The sequence below is a fragment of the Cervus canadensis genome, chromosome 31 (assembly GCF_019320065.1).
Source record: "Cervus canadensis isolate Bull #8, Minnesota chromosome 31, ASM1932006v1, whole genome shotgun sequence".
Classification (NCBI taxonomy): domain Eukaryota; kingdom Metazoa; phylum Chordata; class Mammalia; order Artiodactyla; family Cervidae; genus Cervus; species Cervus canadensis.
In genome coordinates, this window is record NC_057416.1 from 1,406,592 (window position 1) to 1,424,321 (window position 17,730).

At 50.9% G+C, this 17,730-nt stretch overlaps 1 long non-coding RNA gene across 2 annotated transcripts; it reads right to left on the minus strand.

The window, feature by feature from the left end:
• Window positions 1-2,672: 2,672 nt before the first annotated feature.
• Window positions 2,673-10,109, minus strand: LOC122432471. 2 transcript variants are annotated; one of them, XR_006266836.1, is made up of 4 exons: window positions 9,999-10,109; window positions 7,132-7,244; window positions 6,164-6,426; window positions 2,673-3,105 (listed from the first exon to the last, which is right to left on the minus strand). It is a non-coding gene; the product is annotated as an uncharacterized LOC122432471 (long non-coding RNA). The 2 variants fall into 2 exon arrangements; XR_006266835.1 differs by having other exon boundaries at window positions 7,132-7,257; window positions 9,999-10,074.
• Between the last annotated feature and the right edge of the window lie 7,621 nt (window positions 10,110-17,730).

Below are 17,730 nucleotides of genomic sequence, written 5' to 3' on the forward strand. Positions count from 1 at the left end.
AACTATATGCAAAGATTGACCATGTTCTTGGATTAGAGTAATCATTATTGTTCAGATGACTTTACTACTCAATGTCACCTGAAATTCAATACAATCCCTATGAAATATCAATGGCAGTTTTCACTGACTGGAACAAATAATTCTGAGGTCTGTATGGAAATACAAGAGAACTTGAATAGCCAAAACAATCTTAAGTATGGAGGTATCCCATTTCCTGACTTCAAACAGTACTACACAGCTAATCGAAACACACAACACTGGCCAAAAAAAGACACACAGACCAATGGAACAGGACATATTCCAGAAAGTAACCCATGCACTTATGATGAATCAACAAAAGAGGCAAGAATATATACTGGGGAAACACAATCTTGTCAATAAATGGTGCTGGGAAGACTGGACAGACACAGGTAAAAGAATGAAATTAGAACAGTCTGTAACACCACCTAGAAAAATAAACTCAAAGTGGATTAAAGACCTAAGGGTATGACCAGAAACCACAAGATTTCTAGATGAAAACATAGGCAGACATGTAAATCACAGCAATATCTTTTGTGATTTTCTAACAGAAACAAGCAAAAACAAGCAAATGGGACCCAATTAAATACTCTTGCACAGGAGAGGATACCACTGATGAAACGAAAAGACAACCTGCTGAAAGGGAGAAAATATTTTCTAATAACATGACCAGTAAGGGGTTAATATTCAAAGTATATAAAACATACAACTCAGTATCAAATGAACAATCTGATTAAAAAATGGGCAGAGGACCTGAACAGACAGTTCCTCCAAGGAGAAAATATAGATCGCCAAGAGGCACATGAAAAGACGCTCAACATTACTGGCTAATCAGGAAAATGCAAGTCAAAACTACAGTGAAGTTTCACTTTGTATTTGTCAGAATGAAAAGTAAAAAGTGTTAGTCACTCAGTGGTGCCTGACTCTTTGTGAACCCATGGACTAAAGCCTGCCAGGTTCCTCTGTCCTTCGAAATTCTCCAGGACAGAGTACTGGAGTGGGGCAGCTGTTCCCTTCTCCAGGGGACCTTCCCCATCTAGGGACTGGACCCAAGTCTCCTGCACTGCTGGCAGATTCTTTACTGACTACCCTCAGAAAGACAGGAAGCACTGAGGAGGCTGTGGAGTAAAGGGAGAGCTCCTACAGTGCTGGTGGGAATGGAAATCGGTGCAGCCACTATGCAGAAAACAGTAGTGGAAAAAATTAAAAATAGAACCAACAAGAGGTTCAGCAATCCCACTCTTGGGTACACACACAAACAACACAACACAGACTGGAAAAGAAACATGCAACGCCCAGTTCACAGCAGCAGTATTTACAAGAGGCAGCTAGGGAGATCTGAGCCCACATGCGAGTGGGGCTGGGACATGAGCCCTCCAGGCCCGCAGTCACAGTAAGAGTCCGTGACCTACCCCACCAGCCTCCTGCTAAATGCTCAGCCACCAATCAGGAGGCCCTCCTGCGCAGCTGTGAGCACACACTCCCGCTGCTCTGCCCTCTGTGCTGCCCCTCAGACCCCAGCATCTCCCGAGGCCGCAAGGACTCTACACAGAAGAGAAGGTCCACACCTCACCATCGTTCCATCCCTCCAACTGCCCCAAGGCGCCTGGCCCGGCCTCTTCCCACTGGTGCCCGGGCCTGTCCAGGCCTCTCCGCAGCCCTCCTCCGCCGTCACGTGACCACTTCTCTGCCCATCAACCCTTCTGCTTGATGACCACTCCCAACACTAAGACCTCCTGGATCTCACTCCTTCAGCGGCCACTTTTCTTCTTCACAGAGAGCCCTGAAAGGGCCTCCTGTACCCGCAACGCCGTGTCCCCGGCAGCCCCCACCCCGTCCCCCCACGGCATGCCGCCCACCCCGGCACGGCGGCACCGGTGTCTGACCCTTCACAGCACTCACAGTCGCTTCCCCTTCGCAAGGCTCCTCCTTGAGGGTCTGGGACACAACCCCATCTTGGTCCCTCCCCCCACCAAGCCTCCCCACCACTGTGCTCTCCAGAGGCGAGCCCACCCTGCCCCGGGGGTCTCAGCCAGGCCTGGCCCCTCCAAGCTCCCAGGTTTTACCTCTGCTCCAGCCGCACAGCCAGCTGCCCCCAAGCATCTCCTGGGTGTCCGAAACGCTTCGGAGCGCCACTTCACCCCGAACCGGCCTCGTCCCATCTCTCCTCAACCGCCTCTGCCTCCGCCTCTTGAAGGGCACGGCTTCCCTCCCTGGGGTTTCAGTCAGTCCTCCCGGGATGGCCTGGACTCCACCCCGCCAGCATGTTCCGCGGGCTCCACCTGCAGGACGCGCCAGGATGCACACCTCCGCCTCCGCCCCGGCTCCCCACCAAGACCTGGTCCACACGGCAGAACCACTCTGTTCCTGAGTCACCACACGGCTGTTCTTGGCTGAAGACCCCCAGGGACCCTGCTCTCAGGGTCAGAGCCCCAGTGCCCACAGCCCAGCCGGACTGCCCGCGCCGCTCCTGAAATGGCAGGTCCCCACTGGCCCCAGGGCACCATGTCCCCACTCCTGTTTCCTCACTTATGGAAACGGCTCCAGGCCCTGGTCTGGTGCGACCAACAGATGCAGGAACGGATGTGAGCTCTCCTCACTACTGGAAATTCAGGATAAACTGGCAAAAATATACAATAATTTACACTTCTCAGTGAACGGTTGGTTTTAGAAAGCAGTTCTCTTAAGACAAGAATTGTTTTGTCACCATGAAACGGGTTTACTATATTTTTTAATGGTTACCACAAGTGAGAACCAAGACAAGCATGGCCCCAGTCCAGCAAATCCCGGCCCCACACTCTCCTCTGTGAAGTCACTTCACAGAGGGACACATGCGGCAGCCCCCCATCCTCAGACCCCGTCGCTGTCTACCCCCAACGCTTGTCAGGACAGGAGGAGAGTCAGGCAAGAGGGATTCATTCCTGCCATGGACTTTCCCATGGGGGCAAGGTCAGGCTCACCGCCCGCTCTGGAGGCGACCCTCAGGAGCAGGTGGGGCCACAGCAGGAAGCTGGTGAGACGGAACAGCAGGGGTGGGGCCATCTGCTGAGCTCGTCGCAGCAGGACCACGAGCTGAGTCCTCAGAGCCTGCAGGAGGGACATCCAGGATAAACATGCAGCAGACGCCATGTCTGGTGAGGCCTCTCCACAGTTCACACATGGTGCCTTCTCCCCGTGTCCTCAAGTGGCCGAAGGGCTGGGGGCACTCTGACCGCATTCATGGGGGCTCCACCCTCCTGATCTCATCACCCCCCAAAGGCCACACCACCACCCTGGGCATTTGGATTCAACCTGAGTTTTGGGGGGGATACACACTCAGACCATAGCAGGATGACTCCACTAAACGACTTACAGGATTTGTGCCGATGGCAGGCAGGGGCTCAGACCTCGCTATTGGGATGAGCAGTCTGGTCACACGCTGAGCCTCGGGAGCTCCAGCTAATCTGACTCAATAGGAAACTTGCTAAACTGGGACAATGAAGAGACAGACCTCGAAGCCTGAGGAGTCAGGACCTCACTGGGAACCACTCAGGGGAGCTGACTAGAGTCTGGTCCGGAGTAGACTGTGGCCCTCCTGCTCCAGCCCACCTGTCAGTCACACCGGCCCAGACTGTCCCTTCTCCACAGTGCAGAGGGGCCTACAGCATTCCCGTACCCCCAGTCCTGCTCCCAGAACACAGGCCCCCCAAGGCAAGTGACAGGCAGACCTGGGAGAGAACTGGGTTTACATCCATCACCAGGACTCGATCACACAATGTGAGTCATGTGAACTGGCAGCTGTCCAGTGCATATAAAGCTCACTAACACCACGCCTCAGCCTTTTATGTGCAGACTTATGTCTGAACAGTGCACACACCACTAATACTCCACTGCTAAAAAATGCTAACCAGCACCTGAGCTTTCCAAGTCGTTCCAGTGAGATCACTGACCACAAAGAGCAGAGGGCACCTGCGTCCACGGGAAATCCCCTGCATGGGCAGCAGCTGCCCGGGAGAGACATTTGCTCACTGATCCAGGGTCCCCTGAGGAGCATCCACCCTCAGTGCAGGACCACCCTTGACCCCCTGGCCCCTCAAATGATGGCATTTCCCACAGCGGTCAGGGGACTTGGCCCTTGTCCTTCAAGTTCAGAGTCTGCCGCCTCTAGAGAGCTGGGTCTGGAAAAGCACTGCTGACGTCTGGATCCTGGTCACAGAGAAGTCCTATTGCCCTGGACCTCGCTGACCTTCTGCCCCCACTCAGAAAGCGCTCCAGCCAGGAGGGAAGACGGCCCTGCCTCTGAGTTCTGAACAACTGGAAGACTAACCACTTCTGATGACAAGTTACATGGTCTTCAGGACCGAGTGGGAAGGCCCGGCATCTGAGGATGCTGAGCCCAGCGGCACCGGGTTGCTGTCAGGGGCTTTCAGGGGATGGAGCATGCAGGAGCCCTCCTAGACAAAATGTCACTAGTACTCTCACTGTTAGTGGCCAGGTTCACTCTGCCGGGTGCTCAGTCAGCCAAGACGCTGAGATGCCAAGGTCGCCAGCAAAGAGGGCTTTATCGTGAGGCAGCCAAGTGTGGAGACTGGAGAACAAATCTCAGGTCTGCCTCCCAGGAGGTGCGGGACTGGGGTATTGATAGGAGAGTGAACAGGGCCGTGTGGGCACCGTGATAAAAGAGGTGCCTAACTGTCCTTGTGCACAGGCGTGACTGCTCCAGGCCTCTGCACGTTCACAAGGTCACCAGTGCACATGCAGATCCAGGGGAGGGTCGGTGGTCCTATCCCATCTCAACCAGCTCAGCCCAAACTCAACAGAGCTGCCTCCAAACTCCTAGAAGACACCTCAGATCAACGCTTATCGATTAGGCTCTGCACTGCTGGGAGGACATGTAAGCCTTCACAACCTTGACTAGGGACAGCAGGGAAAACAGGTTTAGCCCACAGGTTCTGGGTTCAGTTCCCCCCCTGCCACCCCTGCCGCCATCTTGTGATCGTGCCTCAATCTGGGGAAGGGGGGAAGAGGATGGCTTTGGCTACTTTCGGCTCGTAAGTGGCATAGACCCAACCAGGGCTTGAAGAGTCAAACTACTCAGCACTTGTCTGAGTGTATTTTCTTATCCCTGGTTTCACTATAACACTGACCCCAACAAACAAATACCTCCTGTGCACCACTTGTCAAGGCAGACACAGGCCCAAGGCTGGTAACTAAAACTGCAAAGACGTACCCTCAAGGGGCACACAGAAAGCCAGCCATAGGTAATGTTCAGGATTTTTAGGGGTTTTATCCAGGGAAAGGTGCGGAGAGGTGATCAGCCCAATTGATAGGTTACATCTGAAGTCAGTGAAGTTAGCTGTGGTCAGAAAGTTGACCACCACAACCAAGGGGTCAGCACAATCTGGTTTTGGAAGAAACCAGGTTCTGGAAGACAGAGCCATCACCAGAGAGATTACCCTCTTCTACCAAAGTAGCAGAAATCCTCATCATAACCTACTTCTATCAAAGCAGAAGTCCTTCCAAGCCCAGGAGGTTAGAGACAAAGGACTCACAAAAGAACACATCCTGCTTATAACCTAGAAGTAGCCTTCTAAAGGGTGTGATTTGGACAAAGTCACCACTGCAGCAAACCCATTCACCCTGGTTTCTTTCTTGTAGCTTTTTTTTTTTTCCTTGCAGCTTCTGAAAAGCAACCTGAAATCTGTCAGGGCTGCCCTGCCTCTGGGAGAAGCCAGTGTCGGAGTTGGGGCTGGAACCAGCAAGGTTTGGACGACCCTGGTCAAACCCTTCTGCTGCATGGTTTCCATTTCCCATCACAGTTCTCCTAAGGGCCCATCCTGCAGAGGTGGAGCCAGCCTTCTGGATGTTCATCTTCCAAAATTTTAGCCTAGAGGTCCCGTCTCCTCCTTTAAAGGCATCTCCAGGAGGGCTCTGCTGTGAGTCCAGAGCTGGGGGTCCAGGTGTGGCAGAGCCCAGTCACTCCCAGGATCCCTAGTGTCTTCTGGTGGCAACCGCGATCCTGCTTAGAGCTTCCCCGCCCCCATCAGCAGGCAGCTCTCTCTTCTTGAGTTCAAAACCTCAAATGTTTAAGAGCGCTGAGAATCTGCCTTCTTCCTGGACACCTTACAGCCTTGTTCAGCCAAGAAGTCTGAAGTCAAACCCATACCTGGTCTCAGATGTCCTCTGTCTCACTGGTGCCCAGGCATCATCTGCATCCTGGAGCAGGTTTAAGGGTTCAAGGTCCCCGGGTCTGGCCAGGACTACTCCAGTGAAGAACTCGTAAGGACCTGAGGAAGTGCTGTCCAGCAGTACTGTGGTCTAACTCCTTTACCTCCACCTTTCCACTCGAAAGCAGACTTGGGATTCAAAACTCAAAGGTGTGCAGGAAAGGCCTCCTTCAAGTCCAAAATGTTCACCCAACAAGAGACCCTGAACAAAGTCATGAGCAGAGTATGAATAAGGGAAAGCAATGCATTCCTACAACCTATTAAGTGCTCTTCAATCAAGTACAAACACTCAAATGTGGACCAGCCAATCACAAAGTGACTAGCAGGAGCATACTGGAGGAAGGCCGTTAGGAGTCCACCCCAGGCTTTGCTTCCTCCTCTTCATGGATACTGCATGACGTCTGGGATGCCCGCCCCCTGCAGAGCCTGATCTGTATAGCTGTGGCCGTCTCCCCTTTTCCCAGCACCCACATCTTCCTATCCCCCAGACTCACCCTCTGGGCTTTCTCTCCCAGAACCACCGTGGTAGAGTCTGCAACTCGCAGATCTGCTCTAGTGGTGGTTTAACATCCACCTGGTGTCCAGGTGCGGAGGCTACCCTGGCGCTTAGTTCAGTCAATTTCATCACAGAGGGGGAGCGAGGCCGTCAGGCAGGGACAGAAAGCCAACAGGGGCTCTTCCCCTGCTGGAGAGGAGCTTTTCTCTAGGGTCCTCTGACACTCCTTGCTACTAATAGTCCATGGGGTCACAAAGAGTCAGACACGACTGAGCCACTTTCACTTTCACTACCTTCTTTAAGAGTCTAAGCGTGGGACACTATCCCAGGGTCCCCTCTGCCTGCAGCAGGCACATTAGTGTGGTCCCACTCTCAGGTGCCCCATTCGAGTGGCGGTTTGAGGCCTCCTACCTTTCTCCCTCACTGGGGCCTCAATTTGGTCCACTCTTCCTTGAGTTCAGGCAGCCGCCAGCACAATGGCCCGTTTTGTTTTCCATTGTTTCCTTTTCTCTTGAAACTGGTCCCTGCAATTACAAACTTAAGGCCATTTCAACAAGTTGAGATGTCAGCATCTCTAAAGTCCTTCCCATCTCTTGCAGCTTCTGTGTGTCAGTCGCTCTGACGAATGAGAATCATAGGGCCCATTTTAAATTCTCTAGGTCCTTATGATTGGTATCTGTACTGCCAGTAGGCTTTACAGACCCTGTCTAGAAATTCTGAAGACTTCTCATTCAGTTTCTGTTTTACCTTCTGTACTTCATTAAGGCTTCTTTGTTTTGCCCCCCTCTTCACACACCTGCAAGAATGCAATCTCTATAAAGTTCACGTTTCAGACTTTTCCCAGCATTCACAACCCAACTGGGATCTGCTTTTCACACAGTTATGCTTCCTGCAGCCCGAGGTGGGTCACCAAGGGTTTCTGTATGAAGCCCATCTGCCTCCTTCTGAGCTTTACCCTGCACTATCTATGTTCTTCTGAAGTGAGAAGGGTGGTTAATACACTTTTGAACACTTGTCCAAGTCAGGTTGGACCCCCCCTTGGGGTCATCTCTGTAAGTTGGCATACTGTTCTTCCAAGTAAGTTCAGAGTTGTAGAAGAAGAGTGGACCCAGATCCATCCCACCCACCTCGCATTCATACTCCCAAGGGAAACTTGCTTTAACAGATGTTGCCCCACCTGAGTTTGGGTAGCTTTCTAGCCAAATTGGCTACCCAAGTGGGTTTGATTGACAGCAAGTTGTCCACCTTTTCATTAGGACCAAGCAAAACAGGTTTCTTTCCATCCTTGCAGGACTTTACATCTTCTTGGTACAGGTTTATTCTGATATAACATAAAAGACTATAAAAAAGCATTTCACCTTCCCCTTTACAAAACAAATCTGGTTGAAAGGTTATATTGTAACTTAAGAATCCATTTCCAGGCTGTTTCCTGTGGAGTCTAAAGGATGCTGTGGCCATGCAGACAGAGAGAGTGAGTGTGAGTGTGTGTGTTGGGGGGGGGGGGTTGGGCGTGGGGAGGTAGAGGAGAAGAGAAGAGGTAGGAAGAAATTTCACCTCCTCCTTGTCCATGGATTCATAAGTCAAGGTCACCCAACTTTGGTGAATACAGCCTAAAGGGAATCACAGAGGGAACCTTGGGATAAGCACCTCCCATTCTGAAGCAGCTTTGCTTCCAGGGGTCACAGCAACGAAATGTAAGGGTCCTCGCTGTGGTCACCAAGAAGCTTAATTCTCAATAGCCAATTCTTGTTTTTCTTACAGAAGCTTTACTTATTATAATAGAAAACAGGAAATGACCCAAATGTCATTAATTAGGTAAATAAACTGTATTCAGCCAAACAATGATACAGTACTTGGCAATGAAAAAGAAAAGACCACTGAAGCACTTAATCCGTGTGAATCTCCAAAGAATTACTCTGAGTGAAAAAAGCCAAAGGTTACATACTGTAAGACTACATTTAAACAACATCTGTGAAAAGGGGAAATTACAGAAATGGAGATAAGGATGGATGAGGTAGCAAAGACGGGAGGAAAGCAGGTGTAACTGTTAAAAGGCAGGCAAGGAAAAAGGTCTTTGTGGGCACTTAAACGTTCTGTATGGGACTGGATAGTGGCGCCTGTAGTAAAGAACCTGCTTGCCAACACAGGACACATAAGAAACACAGGTTTGATCCCTGTGTCAGGAAGATCCCCTGGAGGAGGGCACGGCAATCCACTCCAGTACCCTTGCCTGGAGAATCCCATGGACAGAAGAGCCTGGTGGGCTGCAATCCATGGGGTCTCAAAGAGTCAGACACGACTGAAGTGATTTAGCTTGTGACTGTATCAGGGTCAGTATGCTAGTTGCTATGTTTAACTACAGTTTTTCTGGGTGTTATTATGAAGGGAATTGGGTAATGAGGATACAGGATCTCTATATTATTTCAACTTTCCAATTTCAACAGTTATCCACAAAGCTTAATAAAAGAAGCTCTCCACATCAGCCCTTTCATCCACACACTTCTGTACTCTAGACAACCTCACGCAGATTAAAGTGTATTTTCTTAGTTTGTATAATTACAGTTGAGTGGTATATTCAGTTTATTACCATTTTGGATAACTGTTTCTTGCACAGAACCGCCAATTCTCTACAGTTAAGACATAGAGAGATGTGAACACAGACCGAACTGCAGCGCCCGGGCCTCAAGCGCCGGCGCCTCTGCTGCCGTGTGCATGCTCAGTTGTGGCCGGCTATTTACGGCCCCATGAACTGTACCTGCCCGGCTCCTCTGTCCATGGTATTTCTCAGGCTAGAATACTGGAGAGGGTTCCATTTCCTCCTCCATGGGACTTTCCCGACCCAGGGGTCAAACCTGCGTCTCTTGCCTCTCCTGCGTTGGCAGACGGGTTCTTTACCACTGAGCCACCCGGGAAGCCCCTCAGCTGCTGGACTTTGCCTAATTGTCTCCAAACCCTCCAGCCTCGCCCCAGTCAGGACCTGCCACCGACCTGGCACAGACGTCTTCCTACCCAAAGCCCCAAACCACTTTTCTGCCACAAAATGAAACCGAGAAGCGGGGGTCAGGGTGCCTGGTGGGGACGCGAGGGGCAGCCCTGGAGCAGAGGGGCCCGAAGTCCACCCTGGGCCTCTCGGTCCCTGTGAGGCGCCAAGTCGACGGGCCGAGGTCCTCGGTACCCTCTCCTTCCCGGCCCGCCTGCAAATTCATCACCAAATTCGTCACCAAGCTGGTTTTCGACACAAAACAAACTGAGGCGAGGCACGGAGAGTGGTTACTCACAGCGAGACGACGAGACGGAACGCCAAAGTTTCAAAACGCCTCAGTGAAGCCCAAGGGCCCATGAAAGAGACATGGCGGACGGCTGACCTGCAAACGCAAGGCGTGGGGGACGAGGACGTGGGGACGCTGGGCGTGGGGGATGTGGACGTGGACGTGGGGACGCAGGGCGTGGGGGACGTGGACGTGGGGACGCAGGGCGTGGAGGGCGTGGACGTGGGGACGCAGGGGGTGGGGCCATGGACGTGGGGATGCAGGGCGTTGAGGGCATGGACATGGGGAACCTGGGGTCGTACGCAGAGCCGGGGAGGGCCGGAATCCTGACTGTAAAAATGTGCCTGACTGCCCTTGTGCGCACGTGCAACGAGGCTCCAGGCCTCGGAACATCACAGGATCTCCAGTCTTGTGCAGACCCAGCTGAGGGGTCAGTGGTGCTATCCAGGTTCAACGTCCAAGCTAGGCAGCTGAGACCCCAAGTGCCTGGAAAATCTGGGGCAAACAGCTTGTTGTTGAGACTCCGGGTCGCATGGAGGACATGAAGTCTTATAACAGCCTTGATTGGTGGGGGCAGGTGCAGTGGGTTTCAGCTTGAGCATCCAATGAGTGATAGGGCTGTGATCCTTAACTTATAAGGAGGTGTTAGAAATGGCTCAAGGGACTAGAGTCACCAGGGGACGTTGGATTGTGAGGTTGAGACCTGGCCTTACTACTAACAGGCCCTGTGTGGGAACAGACTGTCTCCTGCCCACCTTCCTTGCTGGCAACCCGGAGCAACGCCTCTGAGGGGTACTGAATAACTTAATATAAGAAAGCAAGCACCTTGACTTAATCTCATCTTAAAATGACAGCCAGCACTTCCAAGGATTAGCATCTCAGGAACGAAAGTGGCCTTAAAAATCATACAAGCAAAGTTTAAAATATGTTTTACAGTATCACAGAAGTAAACAGCCTGATTCATAGGAGTTCAGAGGAAGAAGAAACCACCAGGTTGTAGGGGCTACAAAGCAGATGAGACTTAAGTCTTGAGTTAGATGGGAGCACCAAGGGCACAGGTCTGGCCTGTGGGGACTTGGGGCAGCTAAAATCCAAGAGCTCCACTTGCCAAGCCTTGTGCTTCCACTTTGTGGACTGCAAGGAGAAGGACAGTAATAAACATTGTATAGAGGAGAGACTCCATTAGTGTGGGTTTAGGGGGAAGGGTTGAATCGTGTTCTAGAAACTGAGGTTTCATGGAGGGAGAAGATAGCTGATGGGGGAAGTGGACTGGAGGCCAATTTCAGTAGAGATGAAATAGGCAGCAGTGCCTGGAAAAACAGAGTCCCTTAGCACCCCCTGGGTGCAGGTAATAGTGCTGCAAGCAATAAATAGTGATAAAAGTAATAATAGTAGTACAAGTAAAGGAAAGAAATGCTTCAGAGACTTTAGAAAATGGTAACGTTGAGGTACCATTGCACGCCAGTCAGGATGGCTGCTATCCAAAAGTCTACAAGCAATAAATGCTGGAGAGGGTGTGAAGAAAAGGGAACCCTCTTACACTGTCGGTGGGAATGCAAACTAGTACAGCCACTATGGAGAACAGTGTGGAGATTTCTTAAAAAACTGGAAATAGAACTGCCATATGACCCAGCAATCCCACTTCTGGGCATACACACTGAGGAAACCAGATCTGAAAGAGACACGTGCACCCCAATGTTCATCGCAGCACTGTTTATAATAGCCAGGACATGGAAGCAACCTAGATGCCCATCAGCAGATGAATGGATAAGGAAGCTGTGGTACATATACACCATGGAATATTACTCAGCTGTTAAAAAGAATTCATTTGAATCAGTTCTAATGAGATGGATGAAACTGGAGCCCATTATACAGAGTGAAATAAGCCAGAAAGATAAAGAACATTATAGCATACTAACACATATATATGGAATTTAGAAAGATGGTAATGATAACCCTATATGCAAAACAGAAAAAGAGACACAGAAGTACAGAACAGACTTTTGAACTCTGTGGGAGAAGGTAAGAATACTGGAGTGGGTTGTCGTTCCCTTCTCCAGGGGATCTTCCTGACCCAGGGATCAAATCCGGGTGTCCCGCATTGCAAAGGAATTCTTTACCATTTGAGCCACCAGTGAAGTCCCTGTAAAATTTATGAAAGGAAACTTAAAAGGAGAGAGCTTTCTTCATGAAATTGGACATTAAGTCCAAAAGAGAATTTGATGGAAATATAGTTAAACTTCAAAAACACAGACCACGCTTGGTTTCTGGGCAGGAAACCAGAAGGAAGCATCCCAATAACCACTTCTGATGCCTACACCATTAAGCTGTAGATACTACAATGCTACACTATCCATGGTTGGTTGAAGCAGTGGATGCTGAACCTTGGGTACAGAGGAACCACCTATACAGAGAGCTGCATCTACTCAGAGGGTCAGTGGTAAATTATACACCTGCAAGGAGGGTGAGCCTACCTTAACCTCTGCTTCGTTCACATCCGAAGTCTGGAATAGACCTTTGACTTCTGCCATTTTATGTACTTCTCATGTGATTCTCATAGTTTGGAAAATGCTGAGTTCAGGATGACCCTCAGTGAACAAGACCAGTGGTGTGCTGATAAAGTGGATAAAGTGGGAGTCTAGGAGACTTTTGACCTACTTGTGATGAACAATGGGTTTTGTTTTCCTTAACGGTCCTTTGGGGGACCTGGAACCTCTGAGGGATGGACAAGCAGAGAAGAAGGAGAAGAATGCCAGGTGCTGACGATTGGGTTCCCCTGTTCAGAGGTGCCATTGACAACTTGCCTCTGCCTCTAACCAGGTATTTCTGGCAAAGAGAAAACAATCTCAGAGTGTTCTTGCTTAATTTTATCCCACAAACTCAAAATTGTTAGGCTGAGTTCAGTGGAAATTAGAACAACAATAACAATAAAGCATTTGATTTTGAAAAAAAAAAAAGAAAATGGTAACGTTTCTCCCTTCAAATTAGTGTGTTCATTTTATTCATCTGCAACACAGTGGTCTTGTCTAAGTTTCATGTGGGAAGGAAGCAGGAAAATGACAATAGAGTGAGCACTCACTTAGTCATAGCTTTTCCACAGATGCTTTCAAATCTTGGCTGGATCTGACCCATTAGAGGCCAGGAGCTAGAACGGGCGGGGCTTTTTATTTTTGAGAACAGCTTCTTTGTTGTCTGTTTGTTGAATAATTCAGTCATATTAAACTTGGGAACAATTAAGTGAAAAAAGTAAAAAGTGATAAAAGCTAACTAAAAGATGTGATTTTGGATGTACAAGGAAAACTGAATTGTTGGTACTGAGGGCTTGCCGTAGGAATGGCACTTTATGGGGGAGGATCTGATGGACTGAGTGTCTAACCTGAAGGTAACTCGTGACACAGAACTTTACATCCTGAGCCTTAGTTGAAGTAAATATCTGTGACAGTATTGCTCTGATTGTTGCTTTATACCCAGGCAAGCTCATAAAACCTAACAAAGCTACCATACCATGCATTTGGAACTATAATATGAAGTGTGCTGTTTCTACACACACAAGTAAGCCAAAGTGAAAATAATTGAAGATGCTAGAACTGAACATAAGTTACTTAAATTTTATATTAAACATTGCTGCCACCCAAAAGTAAGTTTAATTATAGAGGATGGAAAGAGAGCCTTGGGACTCTGAAAGAACCCGCAGGGATGATGGACTTGAACACTCACTGTGTTTCTTGATCATGTTAAAATTCACTTCAAATTCTGCCTCTTCTTGACGTTGATATCCTACTTACTTAAAAAAAAAAAAAAAAGAACTCCCTTGAGGGACTATCAAATGAACGGGCCCATTTAAAACATACAGTGAGATGAATTTAGAAAAACACATATGCTGGTGGTACCAGCAGCCGGGCCCGCATCTCCATCAGTTGGATGACCCCAGGGCTCCTCCCAGACCCTGGGTCTTATCTGAGGCTTCACTGAATACTATTTTTGCCTATTGAAGAACTTCACATACTTGCGAATACACAGTCGAGGTGTCTCATTTCTTTCAGATTTGTCAACATTGTTCTTTTTTTTTTTTTAATACCAAGTAGCATTCAGCAGCAGCAGCAGCATTCAATTGAGGGCTTCCCTGATAGCTCAGTTGGTAAAGAATCCATCTGCAATGCAGAGACCCCAGTTTGATTCCTGGGTTGGGAAGACCCGCTGGAGAAGGGATAGGCTACCCACTCCAGTATTCTTGGGTTTCCCTTGTGGCTCAGCTGGTAAAGAATCCGCTTGCAATGTGGGAGACCTGGGTTCAGTCCCTAGGTTGGGAAGATCCCCTGGAGAAGAAAAAGGCTACCCACTTCAGTATTCTGGCCTCGAGAATTCCATGGACTGTATAGTCTATGGGGGTCTCAAAGAGTCGGAGAGGACTGAGCGACTTTCACTTTCAGCGTTCCATTACATTGTAACAGTATTAGTTTATCTGATCACCTACTGATGTGTTGTCTCTCCAAAGGCACTGTTTTGAATAAAGCTGCCAAGAACACTCCTTGTACAAATCTTGCAATGCAGGTTTTTGTAGCTGGGATAAATACCTAGTGGAATTGCTGGATCAGATGGTACTTACATGCTTAGTTTATGAGACTGCAGATGGTCTTCCTGATAAAATGTTCTACCTGCACCCCCATAATCAACACGAGAATTCCAGTCACCCCCTTCCCAGCCTTGACAGCACTTGGTGTTGTCAGAATTCTCCACCGTATCATTCTCATGAGCAAACATCTCCTTTTCAATAAAGACCAGGGTCATTTTTGGAGGATTACAAGCAGGATGAAGAGAGGGACCTTGCAGCTAAGGGCTGGGTCCCACAGATGTCCAGCTCACACACCAGCCCAGGCCTCGCCCACTTCTGACTGACCTGGGCTCCGTTCCCTGGGTTCAGTAATTTGCTCACAGAACTCAGGGAACACTACTTACGTTTACCGGTGTGTTACATACATACAGGAAAGGATGAGGTTGAAAGATACGGACAGTCAGATGATGAGGCACAGAGGGCGAGGTCTGGGAGTGTCTGGGGGACAGGAGCTCCCGCCCCTGAAGCTGGGGCCGTGCCCACGCTCCCGGAAGCTCTCTGAACCCCGTAGTTTGTGGGTTTTGATGGAGGGTTCATCACAGAGGCACAGCCACGATGCATCATGAATTCAGTCTCCAGCCTTTCTCCTCCCAGGAGAGGCGGGTGGGGCCGGAAGTTCCAAGCTTCTAATCTCGGCTCAGGACTTTGGAGCCCCCATCCTGAAACCACCACATTAGAACAAACGCGCTCCCAGGACCCAGGAACCCCACAGGATTGAGGGGGTTCTGTCCCCTGGGTCACAGCTCCGTGACCACAGCCAGGCGGGAGAGGGCGGCGGGCAGGAGGCTGGAAAGTGGAAGCGCAGCATCTCAGCGGGCTTCTGCAGAGTTTGCGGGAAGGGTCCCAGGCACAGAGGGGGCCGGCCTGCAGGCACGTGAGAGGGTTTGGAAGTTGGGGAGGGGGGCCAGCAGGCTGTGGCAGCATAGTCTGCAAAGTAGCCGAGGTAGCCTCGGGCAGGAGCAGGGACTCCTGGTCCCCAGAGAGGTGCTCACGTCCTTCCTGCGTGGGTGGGAGTGGAGCCGGGAGGTCACCCCGCCTCCAGGCTCTCGGTGCAGCGGGAGTCAGCGTCCTGCTGAGAGGGGGAGGTGGGGAGGGCAGCCCAGGGGATCCGGCTGGGCTGGGACCTCCCCGAGGGGGTGGGGATACCCTTGAGCAAAGGAAGCATTGTGAGGGTGATGGTGGGCGTGGGGGCAGGTCCAGGACCAGGCGGGGAGCTGCAGCGGGGAGCGAGGGAGGGGGTCTGGGCCCCTCTGTCCCCTGCAGGCCCTCCTTCCTGGGCTGTCAGACTACCTGGCTCTGAATTCCCAGGGCCCAGACCCAGTCCCCCAGCTCATCTGGCGGGTCCCGGATAACTAGGTGCAGATGCTGCCCAGTTCTGAGGGGCGCTGGCCTCTCTCAGGGTGGGGTGGGGGCTGCGATGCCCTGCTTCTCACCCACGGAGACCCAGGCCGTGGGGACAGAAAAAGGAGTGGGGTGCTGGCCGTGTCTCAGGGCTCCTCGAGCCACGGCACCTTCCTGACTGTATCTTCTCAGCACCTATGACACCCCCGCCCCACCCTGCTGAGAATCAGAGCTCGTTCTGGGCAGGACCAGGGCTCTGAGAGCAAGAAGAAACGTTCTAGAACACCCATCCTCTTTCTCTGCCCTTCTTTGACATTCCTTCCCAGTCCCAGCTCCCCGAATTTTGAACTGCTCTGCCAGAGGAGGGGATGGGGGGAGGAAGGGAAGAGCACAGCCCCCGGGGCCTCACACCTCGGGTGTCACCTGCTGGCCCCCAGGAGCCTGCGTGTGAGCGTGAAGCACTGAGGTGGAGGCCCCTGTCCACCACCCCAAGTCTGCAAGGCTGGGGGGCCGGCCTTCCCTGCTCCCAGCCTGCCCTTCACCTCCCCCGCTGGAGACACAGCAAAGCCAGAAAACAGCTTAGTCCTTGTTGCAAGCGCTCTGGGAACAAAAGAGTCCTGTCTCCTGCCTGGAACAATGATTCCTTCTCCCCCTCCAGATTCCAGTGACCACCAGAAACAGCAGCCGCGTGACCCCGCCTCACTTATCTCCCCGGGTGCTTCTGCCTCCTCTCTGCTTCCTGGGCTTTGCTTCCCCCTGCACCCCACCACCCCCACGTCCCCTTGGCCTGCCAACCATCGCAGGGGATATGGGTGGGGGCAGGGTGGGAAGCAGAGACGCTTCAGGCAAGCCCAGGAGGGGAGTGTGGCTCAGTGAGGGAGGAGGCCCTGGGCACAGGTGCTGGGACCCTAACACCAAAGCCACTCTGGTCCAGGCCCTGGGGCTTGGGCTGAGGGAGTGCACCCCCAGACACTGGTGGTCGTTTATGCAGAAAGGGACACACAGTTTTGGGCAGAGAGTTTGCTCCAGGTCTGTTTTGTTTTTTGTTTTTTTCATACAGTGCAATGGTTTTGAGGTTCATCTCAGCTACTGAGTGTAGTTTATTCCTTCTTGTTACTGTTATTTTTTGTTACACACAGTGTTCTACTGTGTGGACAAGTGTACCACACTTGGTCGATACACTCACCCCTTGATGGAATTTGAATTGTTCCCAGTTTTGAACTATGCACTGTTTGGAACAGTTTGAAATGTTATGAATCAAAAACTCTTGCAATGGTCTTTTTATGGACTTATGTTTTCAGGTTCCTTGAGGACATATCTAAGAGCAGGGTTGCTGAGCCTGTCCTACAAGAAACTGCAGAACAAATGTTCTGAGTGGCTGTACCATTCTACATTCACATCAGCAATGTGCAGTTGTGACAGTTCATTTTATGGGGCAACTGACGGCCATGGGTTACCCAGATTGAACATTACTTCCAGGTGCTTCCAGAGGAGATTGTGCTTTGAGTCAGTGGACTCAATAAACTGCCCCCACTCATGTGGGTGGGGGTGGTCCAGTCAACTGAAGGTTGACTGTAACAAGATGGAAGAAGGAGGAGCCCCTCCTTTGGTGAGCTGGGTCATCTCACATCATCTGCTCCTGTCCTCAGACTGGGATTCACGTCATCGGCTCCCGCAGTTCCCTGGCTCTCCGGAGTCAGATGGCAGCATCGTGGTGCTTCTCAGCCTTCACACCTGTGTGAGCCAGTTCCTCATAATCAGTCTCTCCCAGCTTCTCTCTCCAAATAT